At 50.1% G+C, this 15889-nt stretch overlaps 1 protein-coding gene across 12 annotated transcripts in view; it reads right to left on the bottom strand.

Annotated features, from left to right (window-relative positions):
* The window catches only part of ILF3 (interleukin enhancer binding factor 3), a 34272-nt gene extending 29075 nt beyond the window's left edge, over positions 1 to 5197 (bottom strand). For all 12 annotated transcript variants that reach the window (XR_013531051.1, XR_013531052.1, XM_078360567.1 and 9 more), the window contains exon 1: positions 4999 to 5197. The gene's annotated coding sequence lies outside the window, so the exon portion shown is untranslated. The remainder of the gene's footprint in view (positions 1 to 4998) is intronic.
* Between the last annotated feature and the right edge of the window lie 10692 nt (positions 5198 to 15889).

Below are 15889 nucleotides of genomic sequence, written 5' to 3'. Positions count from 1 at the left end.
ACCCACATTCTGATATGAGATATGAGAAAGTAGTTTTATAGGCAAGTAGCAAAAAAGCAAGTGGCCTGGAAGACTGATTCATCTCCAAGACCTTTTATCTTTATCTAAGACCTTAAACCACAATCTTAAAGATAATGTAGGGCATGTTCAAGGAAATTTATTTACTTCACACTGCCAAGTACAACGTTTCACTGTCACTTGAAATCATAAAAATAATTTAGAGCAAATTTACATACTGTAATAGAATAAGCATTCAACTGTATTATTAAATGATCCATAGGGCTGGGCGTGGCTCAAGCCTGTAATCCCAGCACTTCGGGAGGCCGAGGCGGGTGGATCATGAGGTCAAGAGAATGAGATCATCCTGGTCAACATGGTGAAAGCCCGTCTCCACTAAAAATACAAAAAAATTAGCTGGGCATGGTGGCGCGTGCCTGTAGTCCCAGCTAGTCAGGAGGCTGAGGCAGAAGAATTGCTTGAACCCAGGAGGCGGAGGTTGCGGTGAGCCGAGATCGCGCCATTGCACTCCAGCCTGAGTAACAAGAGCGAAACTCCGTCTCAAAAAAAAAAAAAAGATCCATAGTGATCATATATTCCTCAAGAGAATGGCCCTTAGACAGTAAACACATTTTCACCTTAAAACTAGAGCCAAGGGTCAAAGTGGCTCACATCTGTAAACCCTAGCACTTCGAAAGGTTGCAGCTGGAGGGTCACTGGAGCCCAGGAATTTGAGAGTAGCCTGGGCAACATACTGAGACCCTGTCTCTACAAAAAGATAATATTAGATTAAAAAAATAATTTTTGGCCGAGCGCGGTGGCTCACGCCTATAATCCCAGCACTGTGGGAGGCTGAGGCAGGTGGATCACGAGGTCAAGAGATCGAGACCATCCTGGTCAACAAGGTGAAACCCCGTCTCTATTAAAAATACAAAAGTTAGCTGGGCATGGTGGTGGGCACCTGTAGTCCCAGCTACTCGGGAGGCTGAGGCAGGAGAATCGCTTGAACCCAGAAGGCGGAGGTTGTGGTGAGCCGAGATCGTGCCATTGCACTCCAGTCTGGGTAACAGCGAAACTCCGTCTCAAAAAAATAAAATAAAATAAAATTCTGGCCAGGAGTGATGGCTTACTCCTATAACTCCAGCCTTTTGGAGTCAAGCAGATTGCTTGAGTCAAAGAGTTTGAGACCAGCCTGGGCAATGTGGAAAGACCTGTCTCTACAAAAATATTCAAAACATTAGCTGGGTGGGGTGGCATGCACCTGTGGTCCCAGCTACTTGGGAGGCTGAGGTGGGAAGATTACTTCTTGAGCCTGGGAGGTGGAGGTTTCAGTGAGCTGAGATCACACGACTGCACTCCAGTCTGGGTGACAAAGGGAGACCCTGTCTCAAAAAAATAAACAAATAAAAATATTAAACTTTAACTGGACATCACTTTTACTAGACGCCTGAATATATTTGATTCTAAAAGTGTGAATTTTTAACTGCTATTTATAATGAAATCACCTGTGAAGTACTGTCATGGAAAAGTCTCACAAGTATTTAACAGATCGTAAATATCATAAAAATTTCTTCAAAATCAGCACACCGATGAGGTTCCTGCCTATCTTGCTTTCATAATCATTTCAATACCGACTTACTCTATGTAACAGACGAGCAAGCTACTTGTTTCAGATGAAACGGACAAATGCTTCAGCAGGAAACTAAAGTTTGCCACATGTCTCTCAGGCCCCAAATCTTTTCTTCTTTTTGAGATGGAGTTTCACCCTTTTCCTGCCCAGGCTGGAGTGCAATAGCATCGTCTCAGCTCACTGCGACCTCTGCCTCCAGGGTTCAAGCAATTCTCCTGCCTGAGTCTCCTGAGTAGCTGGGATTACAGGTGCCCACCACCATGCCCAGCTAATTTTTGTATTTTTAGTGGAGATGGGGTTTCGCCATGTCTACCAGTCTGGTCTCGAACTCCTGACCTCAGGAGATCTGCCCACCTCAGCCTGCCAAAATGCTGAGATTACAGGCACCAACCACCAAGCCCAGCTGAAAATCTCTTATTGTGTGAAGATGCCACTCATATCCACTATCTGCGTCTGATTCCAAACCTCCCAAATCAAATCTTTCAAAGACATGATACTATTAAGGACAAGGCACTGAAATCTGCCAGGACTTTGCTAAGATAAAAAGCATCCAAGGCCGGAGTGGTGGCTGGCGCCTGTTATCCCAGCACTTTGGGAGGCCAAGGAGGGCAGATCACAAGGCCAGGAGTCCGAGACCAGCCTGGTCAACACAGGGTGAAACCCCATCTTTACTAAAAATACAAAAATGAGGCCGGGCACAGTGGCTCTCACGCCTGTAATCCCAGCACTTTGGGAGGCTGAGGCGGGTGGATCACTAGGTCAAGAGATCGAGACCATCCTGGTCAACAAGGTGAAACCCCGTCTCTACTAAAAATACAAAAATTAACTGGGCATGGGGGTGCGCACCTGTAGTCCCAGCTACTCTGGAGGCTGAGGCAGGAGAATTGCTTGAACCCAGAAGGCAGAGGTTGCGGTGAGCCGAGATCGTGCCATTGCACTCCAGTCTGGGTAACAACAGTGAAACTCCGTCTCAAAATAAAATAAAAAATACTGTTTTAGTAAAACAAAAATTAGCTGGGTGTGGAGGCAGGCACCTGCAGTCCCAGCTACTAAGGAGGCTGAGGCAGGAGAATCCCTTGAATCTGGGAAGCTGAGGTTGCCGTGAGCCGAGATCTTGCCATTGTACTCCAGGCCTGGGCCACAAGAGTGAAACTCCATCTCAAAACAAACAAACAAACAAACACAACTCCACAAAATGAATTAACTTGCTGACAAAATGTAGCAGGATGGCAAGTCCAAGAGGTATAAATGAGTGAAGGAATCACTCCTCTGGGGCCATGAAAGGTAATCAAAAGAAACTGAGAAAGAGGATGAAAGCAGTCCATAAAGAGAAGGGGCCCCCGCCCAAAGAACACTGACTAAACACTTCTAACCTCCCACATCTTGCTCCAGCCTATGAGATAAACAAAGTGGTCTACTGTCTACCTAAAGAAAAGGGACTGACTTATGGAAGACTCCTTCCCCATCACTGATTCTACCTTCCCCTACCTGAGGCCTTAACCAGGGGGCACTGTATACATCTATGTGATCAAAATATTAGCATCTGTCCTTCAATGTGGTATTTAACATGAAGAATTTAGGAAAAACAAGAAGCAGAGTTAGATTCCTCATGCTCAGGAATATGAGCCTCCGAGATTCTAAGAATACTAGAAAGAGCAAAAGGAATTTTTGCCTAGAGGCACCAAACAAGTTCAATCAGGGAAAAAAAAAAAACCCACAAACAATTAGGCACCTCTCCTACAGGAAGAGGTGGCTCAGCTCCAGGAAGATAGGGATACTGATAAATACTGCCCGTGGCCGCAAGGCCAAGCCTGGCAGTCATCACAGACCCTAATCTAAACTACAGGCTATTCCAAACAACACGGGGGCCTCCACAGATTCCATTCACAAATCCCAGGGACCAGGAGCCACCCACATAGGCAAGAAGCCCCGGCACCACCGGACAGGGAGAGGAGCACCTGCCAGTGTCTTGCGGCCTCCCCGTTTTCCAGCAGTGAATGAGGCTCTGGTTCCCACACTTCATTCACAATCTGGGAAGCTGCTGTAACTACATGCCACGAGACCACACACAAAGCATCACGCACAGGCATAGTGAATGCACTCTCAGCAATCCATGGACATTCCCTACCACAAATACCTGAGAAGAAAGCTTCAAGTCCTAAATTTGAATCCTAACTTCCGATGGCGCCTTGCGATTCCATGTGGACCACAAATATGCCATCACACCACTCATTTAAGAAAGCAATACCTTGAAAGAAATTCAGCATCACTGAAATACCGGAATCCAGAAAAGGAGGCTACTGAAACTGACGCTTCGTTGTTGACCCATGTCACCTAAGCAGCAACTTGCAATCAATGGTGGAAATGTGAAGAGATCCCTTACTCTCTCCACATTTGCCCACTGAAGTGGGGGAGAGCATGCAGATTGCCGTACAACCAAATAATTCACTCAGTCAGTGGATTAACTGGGGCAGAACCTCACGAGTAACCTCGAGAATCACAATCACTCAACTATGTGAGGAAATAAAAGGTAAAAAGGGGTTTTAAGTACCCACGTTTCGGGGCTCACGCTTGCACTCAAATATCGCACTAGAATGCCGTTCCAGGGGAGACAAATACTCGCAATCTGGAACAACATTCGACAACGAAAACAATAAGCAAAAAGAAAGCTGAAACCCTCCCAAGTTTGAACCCTGATCTGGGAAAGGCATGGCTGACCAGAGATTTGGGAACCGACGAACCCACAAAGGCTTCCTCTGCAATCCGAGTGTGAAGGGGCTTCCAAGGAGGGGATCCGCCTCTCTGAGCCCAGTGAGGACAAAGGAGGCGACGTTTCCCGCCTCGGGAACCTGGGACTCTCCTGCAACCGGGGGCGGGACCGGGACAAAGAGGAGGAGGGAGTAGGAGGGGGTGAGGGAGGAGGGTCGTCCCGACCCGATGCTTAGGGCCGGAGGGGGTGTGTGCTTCCCGCACGTGCGCGCGTCTCCCGGAGCCAGCAACAGACAAAGCCCTGCCCGGGGGAGGCCGCGGCCCGGAGCCCGGTGCGCGCGCACCCCCCGCGCGTGGCGCCGCCGCCGGCCGAGGGGCCGCGTGGGGGGGAAGCGGCTGCGCGCGCACCGAGTCCTCGCCGCCGCCGCCGCCATTTTGTTTCCTCCGCACAATGGGGGAGAGTTAACGGCCGAGCGCGGGAGCGAGGCTGGCGAGGGAGGAACGGCCAGGCGCCGGGGCGAGAGCACCGGGCAGAGGCGGCGAGCGCGGGGTCCCTCCAACCTTGTCACCGCGAACCCTCAGCAAGAAACTCGCTGAAGAGGGCGGCCGGGGGGAGGGGCAGAGGCGGGAGCGGGCCCAGCAGCCGCCACACTGACGCTTACCTTGTCGGCGTCCCCTTCTCCGACCGACCGCAGCCGCCGCCACCGCCCTCCTGCCACAGCCCGCCGGGGTCTTCCCCCAAAAGCCACGCGGTACGCGCCGGGCTGCCGAGTCCAACTGCAATGGCGAGAAGAGGAGGAGGAGTCCGGGCCGGGGGCGAGCGGGCGGGCTGGCGGGCGCGCGACGGGGAGGTGCGGGAACACGTGACCTGCCGAGGCCCCGCCCCCTTGACGCCGCGTTGCGCCTTGACGCAGGCCCAACCCGAATAAGAGGGAGAGGCGGAAAAAGATAAAGGAGGGGCGAGGGCGTGCGTTGTCACGTGATGCAAGCTTGGTTGTTTGCGTGATGATCACATGACGTCCTCACCTTTCCCTCCGCTTTCGATAGGTTGCTAAATCATGTGACAGTGGCGAAGTGAGCGGCTTCCTTCGCCATCTGACAAGGCTTTCTGGTGCCTTCCCTTTGCCGTATTGGGAGTCCTCAGTCACGTGACGAGGTCGCCGTCTAGTTTTCGCTAAGTCCGTTTTAGAGCGGCCATTACCACGTGATGGAAGACTAGGGTGAGGGGCGGAGCCTCCCTACGGCTGCAACATTCCGCGCTTGCGCAGCCGCCATCTTACTCCCGTCGCCTTGAGTACGTTGGCGGAAATGGCTCTGAGAGGTTTTCGCACATGTGTCCCTTTATAGCGGCCCAATCTCCGCCGGAGACTTTAGGGCTCCTGCGGAGGTGGCTATGCTCCCCGCATTGCTCTTAAGACGCAAAGATCAGAGATGTGTGCGAGGAACGGCCAGGTCCAGCGCCACCTCGTTGCTGCCTGGGATCGGCGCCACCGAGCCTCCGGGTTCTTCCGTCCCGCAGATTTGCCTTGGTGTAGTCTCCCCGGGCCGTAGCTTCTGAAGACCACAGCTGAGCTGGTCGGGATCCTCCAGCTCCTTTCCCCCTTCGAGTTGACGGCCAGTTCCTGGGAAAGCCGGGGCTGGGACTCAACGGACCCTCGGCCAACAGCGCGGAGTAAGGGCGCCCTTGACCGAGTGCCTTGTCCGTATAAGCGTGGTGTCCTTGAATATTCCCAGGCGCCTTGTGAGGTCCCTGATGTACAATCGGTGCTTAAACTAAACCCCATTCTGCCAGGGTCAGGTTGGCGCTCCGCAGGCGTAGTAGGTAGGCAGGTTTGATAGATGCCTGCCTGTTGGTTCAAACGTTGCCAGGATTTGGAGCAAGAAGAGCAAGATGCTTCATGGCTTAGCTTTCTTCCAGAAAAGAAAGAAAAAAGAGCAAGGAGATGTCGAAAATGGGTTTCCTGGCCGAGCGAGGTGGCTCACGCCGGTAATCCCAGCACTTTGGGAAGCCGAGGTGGGCGAATCACGAGTTCAGAAGTTGGAGACCAGCCTGGCCAACACGGTCTCTACAAAGAATACAAAAAATTAGCCAGACGTGGTGGCAGGCGCCTGTAATCCCACCTACTCGGGAGGCTGAAGCAGGAGAACCGCTTGAACCCAGGAGATGGAGGTTGCAGTGAACCAAGACTGCCACAGCACTCCAGCCTGGGCGACAAAGCGAGACTCCGTCTCAAAAAAAAAAAAAAAAGTGAAAAAGAAATGAGTGTATGCTGTACCCTCTGCTTTTCTATTTTAGTTACATTTTACTGTGGATTTTAAATAGGTAGAATAGTCACATATGTCAAATATGCCAAAGACATGAAAGCACAAAATCAATCTCCCTCAAACACCCAGTTCCCTCCCTCTTAGGAGCCATTGTACAGTTTTTTGTGTAACTCTACAGAGTTGTTTTATTTTCAGAGATGTCTAATTGTATTATTATTTTTCACATACCTTGATAAGTTATTCTGCACCTGGCTTTTTAACTTCCATTTCCTATGCCTCAGATCTATCTCACAAATAGAGCTGGAAATTGAAGAAAGGTTTGGTAAGATGATTGGGGCATGCATGCAGATAAAATTGGTTAAAGTAGCTGGGCATGGTGGCGCACATCTGTAGTCTCAGCTACTCAGGAGGCTGAGGTGGGGGGATCACTTGAGTCCAGGAAGTGGAGGCTGCAGTGAGCGGAGATTGTGCTACTGCTTTCTAGCCTAGGCAAGACAAAGTGAGGCCCTCTCTCAACAAAAACAAACAGTTGGTTCAAGTAAGTTTAAATTGTTCAAGGTCAGTGTGATAATAATGCATGCTAATAACAACCTAGACTGGCTTTTCTTGGAACAGCTCAGTGGCTTAGTGACTCGTTTGAGCTAACAGCGCTGCCAAGTGGCAGAACAAGGATGGTTACTAGTTTTCTAACTCCAACTCCCGAGAGCCCAAGATGACTTAAAATGCTTTTGAAGATCCGTTCCATTAGGCATTTCCTGGCCCAGGGACCCCAAACACAGTAAAGGACAGATAGGGTCATGATGACAGGCACAGTCTTTGGATCAAACCCAAACCTCCTAGGTTTTGACATGGAGGAGGACTGATCAGAGTTAATCAACCTCAAGGGGTTGCTTCAGCACCTGACATGGAGTTCAAGCTTCAGAAACAGTCAGGTTGTGATTGTTACCTCTTGAACTGGTGCCCCATCCAACCAGAACTTCCTTAAAAGTGCTGTCTTGAGGCCGGGCGCAGTGGCTCAAGCCTGTAATCCCAGCACTTTGGGAGGCCGAGGCGGGTGGATCACGAGGTCAAGAGATCAAGACCATCCTGGTCAACATGGTGAAACTCCATCTCTACTAAAAATACAAAAAATTAGCTGGGCATGGTGGCGCGTGCCTGTAATCCCAGCTACTCAGGAGGCTGAGGCAGGAGAATTGCCTGAACCCAGAAGGCGGAGGTTGCGGTGAGTGGAGATCGCACCATTCCACTCCAGCCTGGGTAACAAGAGCGAAACTCCATCTCAAAAAAAAAAAGGTGCTGTCTTGGCCCGGCACGGTGGCTCATACCGATAATCCTACACCCAGGAGTTCAAGACCAGCCTGGGCAACATAGTGAGAGGCCATCTCTATATATTATTTATTTTTGAGACAGTCATGTTCTGTTGCCCCAGCTGGAGTGCAGTGATACACTGTCAGCTCACTGCAACCTCCACCTCCTGGTTCAAGCGATTCTCCTGCCTCAGCCTCCCAAGTCACTGGGATTGCAGGTATGCATCACCATGCCCAGCTAATTTTTGTGTTTTTAGTACAGACTGGGTTTTGCCATGTTGGCCAGGTTGGTCTTGAACTCCTGACCTCAAATTATCCACCAGCCTTGGCCTCCCAAATTGCTGGAATTACTACTGCACCTGGCCCAATCTCTACATTAAAAAACAAAAAGCATTTTTTTCAGATGGAGTCTTGCTCTGCTGCCCAGGCTGGAGTGCAATGGTATGCTCTCGGCTCACTGCAACCTCTGTCTCCTGGGTTGAAGTGATTCTCCTGCCTCAGCCTCCCAAGTAGCTGGGATTACAGGTGCATGCCACTATGCCTGCCTAATTTTTGTATTTTTAAGTAGGGACGGGTTTCACCATGTTGGTCAGGCTGGTCTCAAATCCCTGACCTTGTGATCCACCCTCCTCAGCCTCCCAAAGTGCTGGGATTACAGGCGTGAGCCACTCTGCCCACCTAAAAAAAATTTTAATAAAAAGTTTTCAGCCCAACTTTTGGGTTGGATGGACGGTAAGCCCTATCCATCATACTCCTTGTCCTTAGTCACCATCAAGGACGGGGAACACAAGATGCCATCTGCCCTAACAGCTATCCTGACCCAACCTCCCACCTCTACCCTTGCCATTCCACCACTCAGTGCTCAAAAACCCTCTATGCAACACCATTCTCTCCTCCTTGCCTTAGGGACATCATCTGTCATCTGGCTGTTCCTTCTTCTCTCTTCCCTCCATCCCACTCATTGGTTGAAGATTGAGGTCATCCCCCTCTTGGAATCTGTCTAGACAGGTCCTGTCACTCTCAGGGACTCCCCTGTCCTCACAGCCTCTCTATTCACTGTCTTCCTCATCTTCAACGATTCCACCCATTCTCCGAACCACACCCTGTTAACTTCCCTCCTTAAAAGCTTTTTGTCCTATGTCTGTACCCTTCCTGCCCTCTCAGTGTGGACATAGAGGACCACTCTGGGATGCACACTGTGGGATGACCATGGTCGTTGGGGAACCATTCCTCTCTCGATCAAACTGTAGTTTAGATAGCAGGTCCCTGCACTTTGGGAGGCCAAGGTGGGTGGATCACGACATCAGGTGTTCAAGACCAACCTGGCCAAGATGGTGAAATCCTGTCTCTACTAAAAATACAAAAATTAGCCAGGTGTGGTGGTGGGCGCCTGTAATCCCAGCTACTCAGGAGGCTGAGGCAGAGAATTGCTTGAACTGGGGAGTTGAAGGTTGCAGTGAGCCCAGATCTCACCACTGCACTCCAGCCTGGGTGACAGAGTGAGACTGTATCTCAAAAAAAAAAGACATCTCTGATCTTAAAACCAGAAAAATATATGGTATGTGTTATTATCAGGGTTCTCCAGAGAGAGCTAATAGGAGGTAGGTAGATAAGAGGAGATTTATTAGGATAATTGGCTCACGTGATTATGGAGGCTGAGACATCCTACCACACACACTGACTGCAAGCTGGAGACCCCGAAAAGCCAGTAGCGAGGCTGTCTGAATCTGAAAGGTTCAGAGCCGGGGACACCAATGGTGTAATTCCCAGTCCAAGGCTGAAGGCCTGAGAATCAGGAATCACTGGTATAAGTCTTGGAGTGTCAAGACAGGAGGAGGAGAGTGTCCCAGCTCGGGACAGGAAGATTCTTTCTCCTTTTTTCTTTTCTTTCTTTCTTTTTTTTTTTTTGAGACAGAGTCTCAGTCTGTTACCCAGATTGGAGTGTAGTGGTGCAATCTTGGCTCACTGCAACCTCTGTCTCCCGGGTTCAAGCGATTCTCATGCCTCAGCCTCCCGAGTAGCTGGGATTACAGTCATGTGCCACCACACCTAGCTAATTTTTATATTTTTAGTAGAGACAGTGTTTCACCATGATGGTCAGGCTGGTCTTGAACTCCTGACCTCATGATCCGCCCACCTTGGCCTCCCAAAGTGCTGGGATTACAGGCGTGAGCCACTGCACCCAGCCCTTTCTCTCCTTTTTCTGTTTTATTGGAGCCCCAGCAGATTGGATGGTAACGCTTTATCAAACAGGGTGTTGCTCTGTCGCCCAGGCTGCAGTACAGTAGTGTGATCTCAGCCCAGTGCACCCTCAGCCTCCTGGGCTTAAGTGACCATCTCAATACATCTTCCTAAGTAGCTGGGACAACATGCACACGACCACCACACCCTACTAATTTTCGTTTTTTTTGTTGTTGTTGTTGAGACAAGGTTTCCACGTGTTGCCCAGGCTGGTCTTAAGCTCAAGTGATCTGCCCACCTCAGCCTCCCACAGTGCTGACTGTAGGCCTGAGCCACCACGCCCAGCTGCAATTTTTTTTTTCTTTGTCTAATTTTTACCACATCACAGCTCAAATCTGGGTATTTTCTAATCAGCCAAGTTCACACCTAAAATAACCATCACAGTATAGTGTGGTTGGAGGCCGGGAATATACCCAGATAAAGGAACTTGGCAGAGAATGAAGCCAACCCAGAAGAAAGTGGAGCCAAAGCATGAAGCCAGAAAACACTTTGGTGGTTCCTCAAAAAATTAAACAACCGAGCACAGTGGCTCACGCCTGTAATCCTAGCACTTTGGGAGGCCGAGTTGGGCGGATCCCCTGAGGTCAGGAGTTCAAGACCAGCCTGGTCATCATGGTGAAACCCCATCTTAAAAAAAAAATTAAACATAAGCCAGGCACAGTGGAGAGTGCCTGTCATTCCAGCTACTTGGGAGGCTGGGAAGGGATGAAACCTTCAGTCCAGTAGTTCGAGGCCAGCCTGGGTAACATAGCGAGACCCAGTTGCTTAATAAGAAAGAGATGGGGCCGGGCGCGGTGGCTCACGCCTATAATCCCAGCACTTTGGGAGGCCGAGGTGGGTGGATCACGAGGTCAAGAGATCGAGACCATCCTGGTCAACAAGGTGAAACCCCATCTCTACTAAAAATACAAAAATTAGCTGGGCATGGTGGTGTGTGCCTATAGTCCCAGCTACTCGGGAGGCTGAGGCAAGAAAATTGCTTGAACCCAGGAGGCAGAGGTTGTGGTGAGCCAAGATCATGCCATTGCACTCCAGCCTGGGTAACAACAGCGAAACTCCATCTCAAAAAAAAAAAAAGAAAGAGCCGGGCGCAGTGGCTCACTCCTGTAATCCCAGCACTTTGGGAGGCCAAGGCGAGTGGATCACTAGGTCAAGAGATCGAGACCATCCTGGTCAATATGGTGAACCCCATCTCTACTAAAAATACAAAAAATTAGCTGGGCACTGTGGCGCATGCCTGTAATCCCAGCTACTCAGGCGGCTGAGGCAGGAGAATTGCCTGAACCCAGGAGGCGGAGGTTGCAGTGAGCCGAGATCGTGCCATTGCACTGCAGCCTGGGTAACAAAAGCGAAACTCCGTCTCAAAAAATAAAAAGAAAAAGAGATGGATATGGCAAATTTTATGCTATGTGTATTGTACCACAATTCTGGGTTGTTTTTTTTTTTTTGAGACAGAGTCTCACTCTGTTGCCTATGCTGGAGTGCAATGGTGCAAACTCAGTTCACTGCAGCCTCCACCTCCCAGGTTCAAGGGATCCTCCTGCCTCAGCCTTCCAAGTGGCTAGGATTACAGGCATGCACCACCATGCCTGGCTAATTTTAGTATTTTCTTTTTTTTTTTTTTTTTTTTGAGACGGAGTTTCGCTCTTGTTACCCAGGCTGGAGTGCAATGGCACGATCTCGGCTCACTGCAACCTCCGCCTCCTGGGTTCAGGCAATTCTCCTGCTTCAGCCTCCTGAGTAGCTGGGATTACAGGCACGTGCCACCATGCCCAGCTAATTTTTTGTATTTTTAGTAGAGACGGGGTTTCACCATGTTGACCAGGATGGTCTCGATCTCTTGACCTTGTGATCCACCCGCCTTGGCCTCCCAAAGTGCTGGGATTACAGGTGTGAGCCACCGCGCCCGGCCTAGTACTTTTAGTAGAGATGGATTTTCACCATGTTGGCCAGAGTGGTCTTGAATTCCTGACTTCAGGTGATCCGGCCACCTCAGCCTTTCAAAGTGCTGGGATTACAGGCGTGAGTCACTCTGCCTGGCCTCCATCTTTAAATCATATTTAAAATCAAAACACTTTTCTTTTTCTTCACTATGGTTGCCTGAGTGCAATACACCAACAGCACTTACCTGGTTTGGTGCAGTACCCTGTCAATGGTCTCCCTGCCTCTGTGCTTGCATTGTAAGAGCTTTTCCCACACAACAGTCAGAAGGCTTTGGGTACCTAAATAAGGGTGAGATCTGGGTGGGGCATGGTGGCTCACATCTGTAATCCCAGCATTGCGAGAGGCCGAGGCAAGAAGAAAAGCACTTGAGGCCAGGAGGCTAGGTGTTCAAGAACAGTCTGGGCAATACAGCCAGACTCCATCTCTATAGAACATTTAAAAATTAGCTGGGTGTGGTGGCACCTGCCAGTAGTTTCAGCTACTTAGGAAGCTGAGGTGGGAGCATTACTTGAGCCCGGGAATTCGAGCCTGCAGTGAACTATGATTGCACCACAACACCCCACCCTGATGACAGAGTGAGACCTTATCTCTTTTTTTTTTAGATGGAGTCTTGCTCTTGTTGCCCAGGCTGGAGTGCGATGGCGTGATCTCAGCTCACTGCAACCTCCACCTCACAGGTTCAAGCAATTCTCCTGCCTCAGCCACCTGAGTAGCTAGAATTACAGGCATGGGCCACCACGCCTAGCTAATTTTGTATTTTTAGGAGAGACAAGGTTTCTCCATATTGGTTAGGCTGGTCTTGAACTGCCAACCTCAAGTGATCTGCCTGTCTTGGCCTCCCAAAGTGCTGGGATTACAGGTGTGAGCCACTGAGCCCGGCTGAGACTTTATCTCTTAAAAAAAAAAAAAAAAAAAAAAATCCAAGCACGGTGGCTCACGCCTGTAATCCCAACGTTTTGGGAGGCCAAGGCAGATCAATCGAGGTCGGGAGTTTGAGACCAGCCTGGCCAACATGGTGAGTGGTGAAACCATGTGTCTACTAAAAACACAAAAATTAACTGGGTTTGGTGGTGCACACCTGTAATCCCAGCTACGCGGGAGGTTAAAACAGGAGAATTGTTTGAACCTGGGAGGCAGAGGCTGCAGTGAGCTGAGATTGTTCCACTGCACTCCAGTCTGGATGACAGAGTAGGACTCTGTCTCAAAGAAAAAAAAAAAAAAAAATGCCGGGCGCGGTGGCTCACATCTTTAATCCCAGCATTTTGGGAGGCCAAGGCGGGTGGATCACGAGGTCAAGAGATCGGGACCATCCTGGTCAACAAGGTGAAACCCCGTCTCTACTAAAAATACAAAAATTAGCTGGGCATGGTGGCACGTGCCTGTAGTCCCAGCTACTCAGGAGGCTGAGGAAGGAGAATTGCCTGAACCCAGGAGGCGGAGGTTGCGGTGAGCCGAGATCATGCCATTGCACTCCAGCCTGGGTAACAAGAGCGAAACTCCGTCTCAAAAAAAAAAAAGAAAAAAAACCCCACTAAATAAAGAAGAAGACGTGGAGGCCAGGCTTGGTGGTTCACGTCTGTAATGTCAGCACTTTGAGAGGTCAAGGCGGGTGGATCACGACGTCAGGAGTTCCAGATCAGCCTGGCCAACATGGTGAAACCCGTCTCTACTAAAAACAAAAATTAGCCAGGTGTTGTGGCACACGCTTGTAATTCCAGCTACTCAGGAGGCTGAGGCAGGGGAATAGCTTGAACCTGGGAGGTGGAAATTTCTTTTTTTTTTTTGAGACGGAGTTTCGATCTTGTTACCCAGGCTGGAGTGCAATGGCGCGATCTCGGCTCACCGCAACCTCCGCCTCCTGGGTTCAGGCAATTCTCCTGCCTCAGCTTCCTGAGTAGCTGGGATTACAGGCACACGCCACCATGCCCAGCTGATTTTTTGTATTTTTAGTTGAGACGGGGTTTCACCATGTTGACCAGGATGGTCTCCATCTCTTGACCTCGTGATCCACCCGCCTCGGCCTCCCAGAGTGCTGGGATTATAGGCGTGAGCCACCGTGGCCGGTTTGGGAGGTGGAGATACCAGTGAGCTGAAATCACACCACTATACGCCAGCCTGGGACAGAGTGAGACTCTGTCTCAAAAGAGAAAAGGAAAGAAAAGAAAAAAACAAAACAAAACAAAAAGACTGGGAGTTTAGAGGCAGGTGTAACTAATGCATAACAATTGCTAACACTATGCACTTCCTCCTGGGGCCAGGCAGGGTAAACCCTTAACATCAGGCCAAGAGCAGTGGCTCATTCTTGTAATCCCAGCACTTTGGGAGACTGGGAAGGGCAAATTGCTTGAGCCAGGAGTCTGAGATCAACCTGGGGAACATGGTAAGACTCCCATTTACAAAAAATACAAAGGTTAGCCGTACATGCCTTGGTGGATGCCTGTAGTTCCAGCTGCTGGAGAGGCTGAGGCAGGAGGATCACTTGAGCCTGGAGGTGGAGGTTGCAGTGAGCCAAGATTGCTCCACTGCACTTCAGCCTAGGTAACAGAGCAAGACCCTCTCTCTAAATAAATAAATAAACAAACCCTTATTATTCATTCAGCTCTTGCATGTGCATGTACGGTATGTCTGCTGTGTATCAGGCACTGTGGCTCACCCTGGGATAAGGTGGTAAACAAAAGACAAGGTCTGTGTCTTCTTTGAACTGACATTCTGGTTGGGGAGGCTGACAGTAAGTGAAAAGACACAGGCCGGGCGCGGTGGCTCATGCCTATAATCCCAGCACTTTGCGAGGCTGAGGCGGGTGGATCACGAGGTCAAGAGATCGAGACCATCCTGGTCAACAAGGTGAAACCCCGTCTCTACTAAAAATACAAAAATTAGCTGGGCATGGATGGTGCACGCCTGTAGTCCCAGCTACTCGGGAGGCTGAGGCAGGAGAATTGCCTGAACCCAGGAGGCGGAGGTTGCGGTGAGCCGAGATCACGCCATTGCACGCCAGCCTGGGTAACGAGCGAAACTCTCAAAAAAAAAAAAGTGAAAAGACACATAAGTTATATAATTACAGATGGTGGCAAGTGCTAAGGAGAAAAAGATTGTCACCCAGAGAGCCAACTGTAGGTGAGCAGGGTAAGCTTCCTGGAGGAGGTGATCCCCAAGCTGGAAGTAGAAGGATGCAAAGAGGTGAAAGAAAAATGGAAGGCATTTCAGGCATCAGTGCTGGGATCTGAGTGGCTGGAGTGCGTGAGTGCGTGGGAGAGTGAAGGGAGATAAAGGTGGGAGGTGACAGAGCAGATGGTGCTGGGCCTGTGGGCTGCAAGGAGGACTTGGGATTTGACGTGGGTAAAGTGGGAACCATGAAGGGTTCTTGAGCGGAGGAGGGGCGTGGCCTCACTCTGATGTTTGCAAGTGTCTCCCTGCCGCTATTGGGGGAATGGGAATAGCAGATGGGGACCCAGGAGGCAGGGTGGCACTACCTCAGCTCAGTGATGATGGGTTCTGGGAACTGAGAATGTGGACAGAAACAAGTGGGGTTTGGGAGCTGTTTTTTTTTTTTGAGACGGAGTTTTGCTCTGTCACCCAAGCTTGAATGTACTGGCAGTCTCAGCTCACTGCAACCTCCACCTCCGGGGTTCGAGTGATTCTTGTGCCTCCTGGCCAAGTCAGGAGATGTTTTTTGGTGGGAAGGGAGCTAGGGCTAAAGAAAATGCCAGACTCAAAGGATCTAGGGGAACAAAAGCATCGTTGAAGGGGTCAGTGCCGGTATAGGGCAGAACTTGGGGGCTCTGGAGCCAAGACC

The sequence above is a fragment of the Callithrix jacchus genome, chromosome 22, assembly GCF_049354715.1.
Source record: "Callithrix jacchus isolate 240 chromosome 22, calJac240_pri, whole genome shotgun sequence".
In the NCBI taxonomy this organism is placed as follows: Eukaryota; Metazoa; Chordata; class Mammalia; order Primates; family Cebidae; genus Callithrix; species Callithrix jacchus.
The sequence above is the reverse complement of the archived record's forward strand: the minus strand, read 5'-3'. Positions and strand labels throughout refer to the sequence as shown.